Source organism: Delphinus delphis, chromosome 15, assembly GCF_949987515.2.
Source record: "Delphinus delphis chromosome 15, mDelDel1.2, whole genome shotgun sequence".
NCBI classification, from domain to species: domain Eukaryota; kingdom Metazoa; phylum Chordata; class Mammalia; order Artiodactyla; family Delphinidae; genus Delphinus; species Delphinus delphis.
The window spans coordinates 61246494-61264347 of record NC_082697.1 but is presented as its reverse complement, the minus strand read 5'-3'; the positions used below and the strand labels follow the sequence as shown (position 1 = coordinate 61264347).

The 17854-nt window shown below is 39.3% G+C and overlaps 1 long non-coding RNA gene across 2 annotated transcripts; it reads left to right on the top strand.

Moving 5' to 3' along the window:
• Nucleotides 1-141: 141 nt before the first annotated feature.
• Nucleotides 142-16625, top strand: LOC132438780 (uncharacterized). 2 transcript variants are annotated; one of them, XR_009522224.1, is made up of 5 exons: nt 142-427; nt 13194-13275; nt 14577-14662; nt 15205-15296; nt 16314-16625. It is a non-coding gene; the product is annotated as an uncharacterized lncRNA (long non-coding RNA). The 2 variants fall into 2 exon arrangements; XR_009522222.1 differs by having other exon boundaries at nt 142-332; nt 16314-16622.
• The last annotated feature ends 1229 nt before the right edge of the window (nt 16626-17854 follow it).

Here is a 17854-nt window from a genome sequence, read left to right as displayed (position 1 = left end):
CGACGACTACACCTTACGCCGGAAGTCGTGCTCCTTCTAGGACCGCCTCCATCCCGGAAAACGAGTGTGCGAGCGACGGCCTTCAGCCAATCAGGAACCCCACGTGGGGAGAGCTGAGTGACCTCGGCGGGCTAGAGTGCCGCCAAGGCGGTCTCTTCGGCCCCCTGCATCAGGTCCCTCATTCCGCTTGGAGGACTTTCTCCGCCCAGCGAGGTGCGGCGATGAGGCCACCTCCAGTATTAAGACTGGAGACGTTTGTAGGATGACTCGGTCCAGCCCTGAGGCTCCGGGAGAAAGGGCGAGGACACCGGGAGGTGCTAAGCGGTGGCTGGGTATGTCGAGTATTAACTTTTTGGAGTCAAAGCCTTCCTCAATCAAACTGAAGAACCCGAAGCCCTGTGATTAATCCAAACCCGCAGAGACATAGGTGGGTCGGGGTTTGAACAAGTCGGCTTGACCCAGGAACCCGCTTCTCCGTCCCCACTGCGCTATCCTCGCAGATTAGCTTGGGTAAGCTAATCTTACCCTCCCGGAAGCAGGTTTCATGAAGAGAGTTACCCAGAAATCTCAGAGCTGTGATGATGCTGGGATGAGAAATCAGAGAGTGAGAGAAGACAGTTTCCAAAAGGCATTAGCCCTTAAACTTAAAATTTTAAAGGAGGTACCGAGTCGGCCGACCAACAAAGCAGGGAAGGGTCTTCCAAGCATAGGGAACAACAGGTGCCAAAGCAGGGTGGGTGGGAAGGAGGCAGAGGGAAAAAGGGAGTGTCCCTCCCCTCAGTTTCTAAGAAGGGAAAATGTTGCAACCTTTGGAAACTGTATAGAACTATATAAAAAGGACGTAAACCAGCTACAGCAACTTGTTGAATATAAAGCACTGTTCTGTTTTTGCAACAGTGTAACTGTCCTTCTGCTGTCTCCATATGGTCTCACCATTTCTTCGCTCACTGCTTTAGAGTTCCTGCGGAATGCTGGGCAGAAATCATTCATGTCCCCAAAACAGAGGAAATTACGCCCTAGCTCACAAAGATGTTCAAGACAGCTGTTTAAGTGGGAATCTTTACCCCTCCACCTCCAGAGCTTAAAAAACAAAACAAAACAATTCTTTGCACTCTCAGCCAGTAGAAGTTTAACTCTGTACTGTCAAGCAATTTGACAATTACTTTATTCTTTCATTTTTAGAAAGTCTGATATGTAAAAAAGAATATATATTAATGTAAGTTATCAAACATAGTAAAGTGAACACCTGTGAATGTACACCGAACTTATGAAACAACCTGTATTATTGATTCTTCCTGTGTGCTCCTTCCATATCCCACCTTCTCCCTGCTTCCTCTCAAGGTAATCACTATCCTGATTTTTTAAAAATCATTTCAACTTTTCTTTATGTAATTACCATATATATTCCCAAACAATATACTGTTTATTTTCACTAATCTTTCAATGATAAAATTACTTCCATGCTGTATTATGCTGCTGCTTCTTTTCAATCAACATTATGCTTCTAGAATCCATCCCTGTTGTATGTAATTGTGTTTTCCCTGCTTTGTAGTGTTCTATTATATGAACATACCATGATTTATAAATCCATTTTCTTATCTCCAACATTTAGATTTTTTCTTTCCGCACTCCCTCCCACTGTTATGTACATTGCTATGAATATTCTTATAATAGTCTCCTGATTCACATGTGCAAGAATTTTTCTAGGGTAGAATTGCTGGCTTGGGGGGTATACAAGACACAGTCAAAGAGCTTTCCATGGGAGTTTGGGATTAGCAGATGCAAACTGGTATATATAGAATGGGTAAACAACAAGGTCCTACTTTATAGCACAGGGAACTGTATTCAGTATCCTCTGATAAAACATAATGGAGGGCTTCCCTGGTGGCACAGTGGTTAAGAATCCTCCTGCCAATGCAGGGGACACAGGTTCAAGTCCGGGTCTGGGAAGATCCCACATGATGTGGAGCAGCTAAGTCCATGCGCCACAACTACTGAGCCTGCGCTCTAGAGCCCCAGAGCCACAACTACTGAGCCCGCTTACCTAGAGCTGGTGCTCTGCAACAAGAGAAGCCACCGCAATGAGAAGCCCATGCACCACAACGAAGAGTAGACCCCGCTCGCCGCAACTAGAGAAAGACCACGCGCAGCAACAAAAACCCAGTGCAGCCAAAAATAAATAAATTTAATAAATTTAAAAATAAATAATGGAAAAGAATATGAAAAAGAACGTATATAGGGACTTCCCTCGTGGTCCAGTGGGTAGGACTCGGCACTCCCAATGCAGGGGCCCCAGGTTTGACTCCTGGTCGGGGAACTAGATCCTGCATGCATGCCGCACCTAAGAGTCCACGTGTTGCAACTAAGAAGACCGCATGCCGCAACTAAAGATCCCACATGCCGCAACTAAGACCCGGCACAGCCAAAATAAATAAATAATAAATAAATAAGTATTTTTAAAAAATACTCTTTAAAAAAAGAATGTATATATATGTATCGATATAACTGAGTCACTTTGCTGTACAGCAGTAACACAACGTTGTAAATCAAGTATACTTCAGTAAAAAATAAAAGGAAAAAAGAGCTTTCCAAAGTGGTTGTGCCACTACACACTGCCAGCAATACCTTGTCCTTAAGCTTGAGCACAACTCCTTCCTTATTCCCACAAAGCACAGTTAAGACAAGACTTCTAAGTTAAAATGTTTTTTCAGTGAAACCTGAGCACAGTGCAAGAAAAATCCTAAAACTAGATAGTATAATCTACTATTGGAGTTCCTTGGTCATGTTTCTTCATTGGGGATCCTCTACTCACTCTGTTCCATGGGCCAACTCAGCTGGCCAGGGAAAAGCCTCCTTTATCCAATCTTGCCTTTCCCAGACTCTGATCTCTTTTTGTCTCCAACTCTAATAAAAAAAAAATAAGAAGAAAGACCTCTCCTTCAACAACAACAAGCAAACAAGAATTAACATGCTCCTGAAAAGATGCAGCCTTGCTCACAAAGAAGTCATCCCTTTACATTACAGCCGTTCATAATTTTTCTGAGCTTCTTCACTCCAGAATGAAATTTTACTTTCATATACCCAGAAGACCCATTAAACTGTTTTTCAAAAGAGCAGTGTTCCCCAAGAGATGAATTTTACAGTCATCCCTAGAGTAGTTCTCTTGGTTAAAGCCTCTTGGCTTGAAAGTAACAGAAACTTTCTCAAGCTAGTTTAAGCAAAAAAGGAGAATTTGTTCTAAGGATACAGGATATCTTAAAGCACCGGAAAATAATTTTTCACTGGCCAAATTTGAGTCAGGCGCCCTCCTCTAACCCAATCTTGAGAGGTGAGGTCATATTGTACCTTTGCTGTAGATGAAAATGTCACTATTAATGCTCCAGAAATGTTTTTCAAATCACTATATGGCAGGGATGATTCAAATGAACAATTTCTAAATAGCAAAGCCAATAATAGATATCACATTTGTCCCTTTTCCCTTTCCAAAAACAGTCAACAATTATTTTATGTCACTTATCTTTACAAAAACGCCATTCCTTAATGCAAGATCTCAACTATATATCTTTATTACTTATTTATTTATTTTATTTATTTTGGCTGCGTCGGGTCTTAGTTGCAGCACGCAGGATCTTCGTTGAGGCATGAGAGATCTTTTGATGCAGCGTGTGGGCTTCTCTCTAGTTGTGGCATGTGGGGTTTCTCTTCTCTAGCTGTGGCGCGGGCTCCAGGGCACATGGGCTCTGTAGTTTGCAGCAAGCGGGCTCTCTAGTTAAGGCACGTGAGCTCAGTAGTTGTGGCGCATGGGCTTAGTTGCCCCGCAGCATGTGGGATCTTAGTTCCCTGACCAGGGATCAAACCTGCATCCCTTGCATTGTAAGGCGGATTCTTTGCCACTGGCCCACCAGGGAAGTCCCTGTGTATCTTTAATACATATAGTTAATGTATATTAATTAATAATGTATATATGTTTACTAATTAAAGTATATTTACACACAGTATATGTAATTATATATAATAAAAATACATATAAATTGTATTGCTATCTAATTATAATAGATAATTACATACAATATAATGTATTTAATACATTATTAAATAATAGTATAAATATATCCTAAGACCATTAATTTAGAGCCTTCCTTTTCCCAGAGAAGTATAAAGCAGAGTTTGTCAACCTTGGCACTATTGATATTTTGGTCCAGATAATGCTTTATGAGGGGAGGAGACTGTCCTGCGCATTGTAGGATGTTTAGCAGTATCTCTGGTCTCCACCCACTAGGTGATAGTAGCATTCCCCTCCTCCCCATTATGAAAAGCAAAAGTCTCCAGACATGTCAAATGCCCCTGGGAGACAATATTGCCAAAATTAAGAACCACTGGTATGAAGCAGGGCCTTAGTGAACTTTTAGTCCAGTTGAAGACACAAAATATATAAGAAACAACTAGAGAAAAAAAGGTAAAACAGTATACAAAATTATATTGTAAACAGTCATAAAATTTTCAATTTTGCCTTTAATATTCTTGGAGGATATTAAAAAATATTACCATTTTATTCTGTTGGGAAATGGTGGTAATGCGCAAGAGCTTCATGCTATTTAACGCCTAGTTGGAATGTTTTTCAGAGTTTTACCAGAAGGATGCTACAGAGAAAAGTGCCTTAATTTCTTCCCTAAATTCCTTAGAAGACAACTGCATCTGACTTAAGTTATGAATCAATAACATTTTCTATTGTTTTATTTGCATAATTTCTGAACTTTGTTTTATCTGTCTTTCTAATTGATCTTTGGTTGGAAGGAACTACCAAACCTCAACTTTATCTTTTCTGACAGACTTTCAGTCTAATAGTAGTTAATATCTATATTCATCTATTCAACAAATATTTATTGAACACCTAGGTACCAGGCCCTGTGCTAGGCACTGGAAGTCTGTGGTCAGCTAACAACAACAGCAGCAGTAATGGTCCTTGCCTCATGGGGTTTGCCAACTAGTGAGAGAAACAGACATTGATCAAATGTATCATTGATCACACTTACAAACCTATTAATTCCTTTACAGGAGAATACATAGTGCTGTGGGGTTCTATAATGTGCATAATTTATATCTTTAGGGAGTTCTGGGAAGTTTCCTTGAGAAAGTGATTATTGAGTTGAAATTTAAAAAGCACTAAGCGGGTATTCCCTGATGATCCAGTGGTTAAGACTTTACGCTTCCACTGCAGGGAGCACGGGTTCAGTCCCCTGTTGGGAAACTAAGATCTCGCATGTGGCATGGCCAAAAAAAAAAATCACTAAGGGTGAAGGGGTCAGGAGACTGTGAGGGGACAGTGCTTTGAAGGTAGGAAGAAAAGTGTGTGCAAGACCCCATGGCAAGAATAGAAAATGGGATATCATTTAGGATTTCAGTCAGTTCAGGGTTGAGGTAACAGTCATTTGGAGGAGGGTGGTGGTGGGTGAGAAGAAGAGAATCCACTGAGAAAACAGCCAAAATTGGAATCCTGAAATAAATGAATAATTGTCCAGGGATCCTTTTGTAATACAAATACTCATTCCTTTTCCTTCTTTATATTCAAATTATATTAGCCTTTTGCAAAGCAAGACACAAAGTACAGAGATCTAAGCTAAGTGGATGTTAAATTTCAGAAGAAGTAATATATTATTTAACAGCAATTCACCATGATATAATCTGATAATGGTACTGGAAAAATTTCTCCATACTAATGTTACTGAACTCAGGTTCACCTGATCATCACTCAGGAATCCAATACCGAGAGGCAAGTGTTGGGTGAAAAGGAAAGATGGCTTTATTGAGGAAGCCAGCAATCCTGGGGAGAAGGTGGAGTCATGTCCCAAAGAACCAAATCCCTACTCCCCAGGTTTTGCTTGGCGATTACACAGGGAAAAGAGGAAAGGGCTACATTCTGGGGAGGGGGCAATCTTCTATTTTCAGAGATGATTGTCTTGATCACACAGAAGTAGCCATCATGTCTCACTTGTGGTTGGAACATTATCTGAGCCATAAATCTTTGGTCAGCTAGGCCTTCTGGTTCCAACTGGCCTGGGGTCTATGTGCTTGTGGGCAGTATACAGTTAACTTCTTCTACCTTGTGGGGGTTCCAGTATCTGCAAAACAGTTCAAAGGATATGGCTCAGGATATTATCTATAGTCCTTGAGGAGGTACTAAATGTCCTTGACTTTGTTTAATAGCAAAACTATTATTTTGTCTTGCTTGCCTATTTTCCTCTGCATTTTCTCATTTCTCAGATTAAATTTATTCTTTGGAACTGGGGGAAGGCCTAGGAGGCTAAAGTTTTTCTACAAACATGAGGCAGGTGGAGGATGGAGGTTGTGGCGGGGTCATCTGTCCCGGGAAGGTTCCACAGGGTCCTGCTCAGTTACACTAAATCATTTAACTAAAAATTTACTTATATAACAGAGGATAAAGAAAGACTTAGAACTATATTTTGCTGTATGATCCATTCCCTGTTTATTAAACTCGTGTGGTAAATACATACTGTGTGATATAAAAGCACGTTGAGGAGAAAGAGTGGCACCGCAGAAAGAGCATCAGGCTCTAGAGCTGTACACCTTGACCTAGCTCACAGGGTTAAACTTTCAGCTCACTCTGTTCAGAAACAAGAACTAGAAAAGTACCCTTTCTCAGGCTGATCAAACCAGATTACTGCATAAATAAGTTAATCTCCTAATTACAGCCCCTTTCGACTTTTACAACAAAGTTCTGCATCACTTTGTTAATCATAAGTAATGACCCTTGTGCCATTTTGTCTAGCAGAGTCAAACTATGAGAGATCTTAACATGGTGGGGAATTCACATTAGTTTTGCAGACTGTAATATTGGAAGCCTTATACTACATACAGTCTATAATTATACTCTAATATAATTTATGGTATTTGGCACTTGTCAAAATGCAGTTTTCTTTCCTTATTTTTGTGCAGGTGACTAAAAGGCATATAGTCTTCCATGCTTATTTAATTTAATGAAGTATATTAACTCATAGAACATGGGGGATGGGTAAATAATCACATTAACAATATTAATTTTAAAATTAAAAAACTGTTTCATGGGTTTTACTGATGGAGTTTCACCCTTTAGAGCTGAGTCACAAAGAATAGGAATCAAACCCCAGATTTGTCATTTACTCTATTACTTTGGGCAACTGCCTAAATGTTCTCAGAACTTCAGTTACCTTATCTATAAAATGGGGATAACAATTTTTTTCAGTTATTTTAGGGCTATTGTAAGGATCAGATTAGAGCGTGTAAAGCACAAACCACAGAGTATGGCACAGTGAGCACTACAGAGTGGGTTTTAATTAAATGACAGTAGTATTTGCCCATTTATTTTCATGTAAACATGAGAAATGTAGTTGCAGTCAGCTGAAAACTGACCTGTGAGATAGAGAGATGGATTTATTGTAGAAAAGAAGAAAATAATTCATAAATTGCCCAGCAGTAACACCTTAAATATTTTGCATCCTATTACTTATAGTTTGTTTCTTATGGCTTTTTAAACTAAAAACTGCAGCCAATGCCTGATTATTTTGGGCTTGATTATCTAGTTATGGACTACTCAGCCCTTAATTTCTTGCTGTACAACATTGAAAACAGAGAGAAAGGAAATGACTTCTGCAGAGACTGAATCATCCTTGTGCCTCGTATAGTATCTGGCACTTAGTATGTACTAAATAAAAAATAAAACAATTTAATCACTTTTTAGTAACTCCAGTTTTAGAAGTCTTGGGTAAGACCAAAGGTAAAAATAAGACTCTTTGAACAATGCTATTTTGTTTTTCACTGTCACTATCTCTAGCCTTCTCACAACTGAGTTTTGACTATGCCAGAGACATTAAATGAAATGCTTAGAATGGTGTTGAATAGAACACACATTGATTCTGTTTCAGGATGATGTCAAGTATGACCTTAATTATTAGAAGAATAAAACTAAGTCCAAAATACTTCAGTGTATATTATATGACCTGTGGGAGAAACAAAAGAGAGAGAGGATTTTAGCCATCAAGGAGTTTACAAACCTGTAAAGTCAGATTTAACTTGCATATTAACAACTTAAGAGAAACTTTATTTATTTTTACATCTTTACTGGAGTATAATTGCTTTACAATGGTGTGTTAGTTTCTGCTTTATAACAAAGTGAATCAGTTATACATATACATATGTTCCCATATCTTTTCCCTCTTGCATCTTAAGAGAAACTTTAAAAGGGGGAGGGGGACATATGACAATGAAAACACGATGACCCAAAACCAGTGGGATGCAGCAAAAGCAGTTCTAAGAGGGAAGTTTATAGCAACACAATCCTACCTCAAGAAACAAGAAACATCTCAAATAAAAAACCTAACCTTACACCTAAAGCAATTAGAGAAAGAAGAACAAAAAACCCCAAAGTTAGCAGAAGGAAAGAAATCATAAATATCAGATAAGAAATAAATGAAAAAGAAATGAAGGAAACAGTAGCAAAGATCAATAAAACTAAAAGCTGGTTCTTTGAGAAGATAAACAAAATTGATAAACTATTAGCCAGACTCATCCAGAAAAAAAGGGAGAAGACTCAAATCAATAGAATTAGAAATGAAAAAGGAGAGTAACAACTGACACTGAAGAAATACAAAGGATCATGAGAGACTACTACAAGCAACTCTATGCCAATAAAACGGACAACCTGGAAGAAAGGGACACATTCTTAGAAAAGCACAACCTTCCGAGACTGAACCAGGAAGAAATAGAAAATATGAACAGACCAATCACAAGCACTGAAATTGAGACTGTGATTAAAAATCTTCCAACAAACAAAAGCCCAGTACCAGATGGCTTCACAGGCGAATTCTATCAAACATTTAGAGAAGAGCTAACACCTATCCTTCTCAAACTCTTCCAAAATATAGCAGAGGGAGGAACACTCCCAAACTCATTCTACGAGGCCACCATCACTCTGATACCAAAACCAGACAAAGATGTCACAAAGAAAGAAAACTACAGACCAATATCACTGATGAACATAGATGCAAAAATCCTCAACAAAATACTAGCAAACAGAATCCAACAGCACATTAAAAGGATCACACACCATGATCAAGTGGGGTTTATCCCAGGAATGCAAGGATTCTTCAATATACGCAGTTCAATCATTGTGATAAACCATATTAACAAATTGAAGGAGAAAAACCATATGATCATCTCAATAGATGCAGAAAAAACTTTTGACAAGATTCAACACCCATTTATGATAAAAACTCTCCAGAAAGTAGGCATAGAGGGAACTTACCTCAACATAATACAGGCCATATATGAGAAACCCACAGCCAAAATCGTCCTTAATGGTGAAAAACTGAAACCATTTCCACTAAGATCAAAAACAAGACAAGGTTGTCCACTCTCACCACTCTTATTCAACATAGTTTTGGAAGTTTTAGCCACAGCAATCAGAGAAGAAAAAGAAATAAAAGGAATCCAAATCAGAAAAGAAGAAGTAAAGCTGTCACTGTTTGCAGATGACATGATACTATACATAGAGAATCCTAAAGATGCTACCAGAAAACTGCTAGTGCTAATCAATGAATCTGGTAAAGTAGCAGGATACATAATTAATGCACAGAAATCTCTTGCATTCCTATACCCTAATGATGAAAAGTCTGAAAGAGAAATTAAGGAAACACTCCCATTTACCATTGCAACAAAAAGAATAAAATACCTAGGAATAAACCTACCTAAGGAGACAAAAGACCTGTATGCAGAAAACTAAAGACACTGATGAAAGAAATTAAAGATGATACAAATAGATGGAGAGATATACCATGTTCTTGGATTGGAAGAATCAACATTGTGAAAATGATTATACTATCCAAAGCAATCTACAGATGCAGTGCAATCCCAATCAAGGTACCAACGGCATTTTTCACTGAACTAGAGCAAAAAATTTCACAATTTGTATGGAAACACAAAAGACCCTGAATAGCCAAAGAAATCTTGAGAAAGAAAAACGGAGCTGGAGGAATCAGGCTCCCTGACTTCAGACTATACTACAAAGCTACAGTAATCAAGACAGTATGGTACTGGCACAAGAACAGAAATATAGATCAATGGAAAAGGATAGAAAGCCCAGAGATAAACCCACACATATATGGTCACCTTATTTTCGATAAAGGAGGCAAGAATACACAATGGAGAAAGGACAGCCTCTTCAATAAGTGGTGCTGGGAAAACTGGACAGCTACATGTAAAAGAATGAAATTAGAGCACTCCCTAACACCATACACAAAAATAGAACGAAATTAGAGCACTCCCTAACACTATACAAAAAAATAAACTCAAAATGGATTAAAGACCTAAATGTAAGGCCAAACACTATAAAACTCTTAGAGGAAAACATAGACAGATCACTCTATGACATAAATCACAGCAAGATCCTTTTTGTCCCACCTCCTAGAGAAATGGAAATAAAAACAAAAATAAACAAATGAGACCTAATGAAACTAAAAAGCTTTTGCACAGCAAAGGAAACCATAAATAAGACGAAAAGACAACCCTCAGACAGAATGGGAGAAAATATTTGCAAACGAAGCAACTGACAAAGGTTTAATCTCCAAAATTTACAAGTAGCTCATGCAGCTCAATATCAAAAAACCAACAACCCAATCCAAATATGGGCAGAAGATTTAAATAGACATTTCTCCAAAGAAGATATACAGATTGCCAACAAACACATGAAAGGATGCTCAACATCACTGATCATTAGAGAAATGCAAATCAGAACTACAATGAAGTATCACCTCACACCAGTCAGAATGGCCATCATCAAAAAATCTACAAACAATAAATGCTGGAGAGGGTGTGGAGAAAAGGGAACCCTCTTGCATTGTTGGTGGGAATGTAAATTGGTACAGCCACTATGGAGAACAGTATGGAGGTTCCTTAAAAAACTACAAATAGAACTACCATATGACCCAGCAATCCCACTACTGGGCATATACCCTGAGAAAACCATAATTCAAAAAGAGTCATGTACCAAACTGTTCATTGCCGCTCTATTTACAATAGCCCGGAAATGGAAACAACCTAAGTGTCCATCATCGGATGAATGGATAAAGAAGATGTGGCACATGTATACAATGGAATATTACTCAGCCATAAAAAGAAATGAAATTGAGCTATTTTAGAGTCTGTCATACAGAGTGAAGTAAGTCAGAAAGAGAGAGACAAATACCGTATGCTAACACATATACATGGAATTTAAGAAAAAAAAATGTCATGAAGAACCTAGGGGTAAAACAGGAATAAAGTCACACACTGGAGAATGGACTTGAGGATATGGGGAGGGGGAAGGGTAAACTGTGACAAAGCGAGAGAGAGGCATGGACATATATACACTACCAAACGTAAGGTAGATAGCTAGTGGGAAGCAGCCGCATAGCACAGGGAGATCAGCTTGGTGCTTTGTGACCATCTGGAGGGGTGGGATAGGGAGGGTTGGAAGGAGGGAGACGCAAGCAAGAAGAGATATGGGAATATATGTATATATAAAACTGATTTATTTTGTTATGAAGCAGAAACTAACACACCATTGTAAAGCAATCATACTCCAATAAAGATGTTAAAAAAATTTTTTGAAAAAAACACTAGAAGGTACAGTATAAGCACGTTATATATATAAATGAATGTTATATAATGAATGTATTGTATATATGTATTTGAATGAATGGATTTACAAGAAACCAATAACATTTTTAAAAATATATATATTTATTTATTTATTACTTTTTTGCTGTGTTGGGTCTTTGTTGCTGCACGTGGGCTTTCTCTAATTGTGGCTAGTGGGGCCTACTCTTTGTTGCAGTGCGCGGACTTCTCACTGCAGTGGCTTCTCGTTGTGGAGCACAGGCTCTAGACATATGGGCTTCAGTAGTTGTGGCACATGGGCTCAGTAGTTGTGGCTCGTGGGCTTTAGAGCGCAGGGTCAGTTGTTGTGGCACACGGGCTTCGTTGCTCCACGACATGTGGGATCTTCCCAGACCAGGGCTCGACCCATGTCCCCTGCATTTGCAGGTGGATTCTTAACCACTGCACCATCAGGGAAGTCCTAATAACATTTTTAATGTCTATCAGTAGCAATGTGCTGAGGAGTATAGAGAGACTTTACTCTGTGCTGTTTTATGCTTGGATTTTGTAATATGGAAATATATTACCCAAAGATTTAAACTTTAAAAATGTGTTCATCCTATATATTTATTTTTTTATATCACGTTGTTAATTGAAGTATAGTTGATGTACAATACTATATAAGTTACAGGTGTACAATATAGTGATTCACAGTTTTTAAAGGTTATAATTCATTTAAAGTTGTTATAAAATATTGGCTATATTCCCTGTGTTGTATATTTCCTTGTAGCTTATTTTATTTATTTCATTAAACAATTATTTATTTATTTATTTGGTTGCACTGGGTCTTAGCTGCAGCAGGCAGGCTCCTTAGTTGCGGCTCCAGGGCTCCTTAGTTGTGGCATGTGAACTCTTAGTTGCGCTATGCATGTGGGATCTAGTTCCCTGACCAGGGATCGAACCCAGACCCCCTGCATTGGGAGCGTGGAGTCCCATCTGCTGTGCCACTAGGGAAGTCCCCTGTAGATTATTTTATACATAATAGTTTGTACCTCTTAATCCCCTACTCCCATCTTGCTCCTTCCTCCTTCCTTCTCCCCTCTGGTAACCACTAATTTGTTTTCTGTATCTGTGGGTCTGTTTCTTTTTTGTTATATTCACTAGTTCGTTACATGTTTTAGATTCCACATATAAATGATATCATACAGTATTGTCTTTGTCTGACTTATTTCACTTAGCACAATACCCTCCAAGTCCATCCATGTTGTTGCAAATGGCAAAATTTCATTCTTTCTTATGGCTGAGTAGTATAAAAACATTTCTTTTGAAATGGGGGGAAAATAAACCAGACAGTGTTTTTATTTTATATTTATTGGTTGATTTATGTATTTATTTTTTAAGAATAACGAGATTTCTTTCTCCTTCATGTCGAGGCCCGTGTGGAGTCCAGGCTGGTGGGCAGCTCTGCTCCAGGCAGCCGGTCATTTGGGGACCTTGTATTTTTAAAATACATAAACATCTATATTTACTAAGATGATTAAAGTTGTTTCTATCTTTCTTTCAAGGTGACTGTCTGCTTCCTGGCATTGTGGTAGCACCTGAGGTTCACTAATCACAGTTCTTGAGAACCACCTCTATTTACCCAAGGTAAAATCCAACCATACAAATATTGATTAGCTACTGCAAGATAAAAGGCTCTTCTGTAGGTTCCTGAAACGTGCGTGTGGGCACACCCCCAACAATGTCCTTTGCACTTACCTGGTCGCTTGTTCTGTACTACGTTAAAGTTGATTTTTCTCTGAGTTCCTAACTATAGTTCTTGTGTTATTAAAACAGCTGTGCTTACCTGGTTCATTTTATATACAGAAGCTCAACTGTTGCATATATTATTACTTAAAAATAAATTGATAAATGTCATATAGTTTATAAATTGCTGGTTTAATCCAATTATTCTTTTTTAAAAATTGTGGTAAAATACACATAAAATTTACCACCTTAACCATTTTTAAGTGTACAGTTCAGTAGAGTTAAGTACATTGACATTGTTGTACAGCCAACCTCCAGAACTCTTTTCATCTGAAACTCTGTACCCATTAAACAACTACTGGTTCCCCACTCTACCCATTCTACTTTCTGTTTCTTTGAATTTGGTTCTCTGATATGAGAAATCTCATATAGGTGGACTCATACAGTATATATCTTGTTGAAACTGGCTTATTTCACTTAGCATAATGTCCTTCCCTTATTCTTTTTTCCAAGTATCTGCAATGCATGAAGTCTTCCAACTTGAGTTAATTTTTAAAAATTATAAACATAGAAATAATGAAGCATAGGGCAGAAAAGGGGAAGAAATATAAAAGCAACTAAATTTTTGGAAGTTTTGATCCAAAGTACCATACCACCTAAAAATGTACTTTTGCCTATAATTGGAAAATTTAAAAGCAAACTATCCCTATATTAGACCATTCTTGCATAAACAATTCACTGATACAAAGAAAGAACATAAGAGGAGAGCAGTCCCAAATGAATTTTATTTGATTATCATTAAAATATGCAATCAAATCAGCAGGTTTTAAATCCTTGGGAAAAAGGGAAACTCATATTGCTTAAATCAAATGAACATATAAATAAACTGTAACATGTTATAATACCCTGATTGTATTAACCTTTCTGATAGCTTAACGAGGTCACAAAGCATCCTTAAATACAAGGAGCTGCAATTTTCAATGTCCGTTTCTGTGGGATTTGTACTGACACATTCACCCAGAGTATGTGAGACATGATTTTCCGCTTAGAATGCTGGAATGTTTTCACAAGAGAAGTCTATTTTAAAAACCAACTTCTTTTAAAATGAAGTTCATTTGGAACAGCATAGTTTATTATGGCTTCAAATTCTGGCAATAAACATCTTTACTGTCTGGGGCTGGAAAATTCTCCCCACTCTGCAGCACAGACTTGGTGGAGGCAGCTGGTCAAGTCTGCAGTGCTGAGACAGGCCAGGGCTCCAGATGGAGGTTTCCAAATCGAGATTAAGGTAAGTATTTGTGCTTTTATAAACTTGGCACTTAAATCTGTAGGAACATTGGTGAGCTCTGGAAAGAAAAAAGCAATTTTATTTGAGATGAGACTTACAAACATAGAGAGGAACCAAAAAATGAAAGAGTTGTTGATTTTCATTCTCTCTCTGGAAATAAAGCTTTCAACAGAGAAATAACCCTAGACTGATCTGGGGTATTACAGCCCAAGTTATGACTAATAGGCTTAAGAAAAAAGTTCTTTAATAACTATCGCTTGGAAGGAAAGCTTATAATATACACCTTATAACAAATTATACATCAATTACACATCAATTCCAGCTCCTCCATTTATGTGACATTGAAAAGAATTACATAACCTTCCAATAACAAATCTCCCTTCCTTGAAGTGGAGATAATAATGGTGCCTTATCTCTGATGGTTGTGACGAATGAGATAAAGCCTGTAAGTTACTTAAGCACAGTGGGTAGTGTATTATGAACACCCAATAAATGTTAGCTATTATTATTAATAAATGCCCCATATGTGTGTGTTGATTCAGAATTATACAAAATGGGAATACAAAGATGAACAAAACAAAGATGAATGAGATCCTCATGGTCAAGTGGAGAAGATACCATTACTATTTAAGAGGTAATGCATCATCTGAGGATCAAAATAAAGTGGTTTTTTTTTTAAGTGCCTAATGAACTATAGCGCAAATTTTTATTAGTCTAGATCAGGGTTTCTCAACTTCACACTGACGATGTTTGGGGCGGGATAATTCTGTGCTGTGAGAGGCTGGCCTGAGCACTATAGGGTGTTGGGCGGCCTCTCTGGCCTCCACCCACCAGATGCCAGCAGCACCTCTCCCCACTCCGTGCTTTTACATTGCTGTGGTCTATGGCTGGGAGCCTCCAGGACTAAACCCCGGGGATCGGTTTCCACTCCTGCTCTCCCCAGAGCTCCCTGTGCCTGCCTGTCTGGCCTGCCGTCTCCTCAGGGCCTGAACGTTACAGCAGATGGCAGGCATCCAACGGTGGAATCTCAACCTGGGAGTCAGGGACTGGGCAAATCAGCTCTCCTCAGGCCAGCAGACAAAGATGAGACAGCCAGGTTCTCTGAGAGGAGAGGATGACGGCCTCGGGCCTGGGTGTCACTGGGGCAGAGTGAAATACACTCTGTTGGCTGCGAACCTGGCCAGGCAGGCTGGTCTCCCTCTGCCTCGGGCCAGTTGCTCTTGGTCAGGTGGATGACTCCAGCCATGCAACTGGAGTCAAAGCTGCTATACAGCCCATCCCCCAGCAAAAGGGGGTGGGGTGGGGCGGGAGTAGTTACTCTCTTGTTATATAAGCAGCCACGTAATAGTCTGGATCTTGCCTTTTGGCCCACAGAGCCTAAAATATTTACCATCTGGGCCTTTATAGAAAAAAATTTGTCAACCTCCATTTTAGATAGGTACTTATCCTACCGTCAGTACAGAGAAATGCAACAAAATGGTGTCATTCTACCTGACGTCATCTTGAGACAGGAAGACAAGAGCACAGCCATTTCGGAAAAGGACCAGGGTAACGGCCTTGGGCAAAAACAGGCCTTGTAAGCTAAAAAACAAAGGCCCCGGGGGTCTGAGTCCCAGAGACTAACCTTATCTGTTCCTGTGCGTTTTTGCAGAAAATTCTCATGCATTTCTACACCCTCACAGAAACAACTCCCTATTCCTTATAGCCATCATGGGGCCACCTGCTGATGATCAAAGAAGTTGGATGATTTCTGGAAATTATCAGTGATCCATGAGACGAACCCTCCCTTTTGTTATAAAAGCAACTCGCCCCTTCTACTCTAGGAGCTGGAAGTTTTGTTTTGCTTTGTTTTCTTGCTGTTGTAGTTTTCCGCCCTCTCCTTTGTGCACATGCTACCTCTTTGAATAAAAACCTCTGCTTGCCTAAGGGTCTTGTGGAAACATTATCATTTCTATGGTGGTAACATCCAAGAATCTGGAAACGGCCTGGCAACAATCTTTGTAGCAAAAAAAATGTTATGTACAAGTAAATAAACACCTGACAGTGTTTTCCAGGATGAATACCCATGGAGCCTACACTTTATTTTTTAATTAATTAATTAATTTATTTATTTATGGCTGTGCTGGGTCTTCGTTGCTTCAGGCGGCCTTTCTCTACTTGCGGGGAGCGGGGGCTACTCTTTGTTGCAGTGCGTGGGCTTCTCATTGCGGTGGCTTCTCTTGTGGAGCACAGGCTCTAGGCGTGTGGGCTTCAGTAGTTGTGGCGTGCAGGCTTCAGTAGTTGTGGCATGCGGGCTCAGTAGTTGTGGCTCACGGGCTCTAGAGCACAGGCGCACGGGCTTAGTTGCTCCGTGGCATGTGGGATCTTCCCGGACCAGGGCTCGAACCCGTGTCCCCTGCATTGGCAGGTGGATTCTTAATTACTGCGTCACCAGGGAAGTCCCCTACACTTTAATTAGAAACTGTTGTAACATCTAAGAGGACTGTTTTCCCCTTAGAACTAACTGGCAGAGAACTTAGCAATTATTCTCTAATTATTGGCCACCTGCCATTACTTTAGAACAGAGCCCACAGGTAGAATTATGAACACAAGTACCCTTCTTAAAAAGCCTTCAAAGGTTTCCCACTTCCTCACACCCAACCCCAAGCACTCTTGACTCCAGCATCGGATTATCCTTTCCCAAATGTGTTGCCAGCAAGCCATGGACTGACTGTTAAACCTCTGAGCCTTTCTATTGATGATTTTCCCCCATGCATGGAATGTTCTTCTCATCTTCCTCAACCAATAGACACCTACTTTAGGATCCAATTGAAAAATTCCTCACCCTGTATTCTGGAAGACTGTGAGTAGACTCATGTTACAGCTCACTGTGTTAGTTATTCCTAGATCTGTCTGCCTTGATGAACAGTGAGCACTTGGAGAGCAGGGGCACCTTCTCTCTGAATCCCCAATGCCTAATGGAATGCCTGGCACTTGCTAGAAATTCAGTAAATGCCGGGTCAGTGAATTAATTATTTGAAAGGCACTGCATGGCTCTTCCTGTCAAAAATAATTATTCCACTAAAAATTATCAGGTAGACACCAGCCTACCCCTTCTCCTTCCTTGTCTAAAATTTTCTCCTCTTTAGAGAACAGGGTCTCTAAACTTTCTGATGGCAAGGTCTGCATCCTTTCATGTTTATATGCATTTAC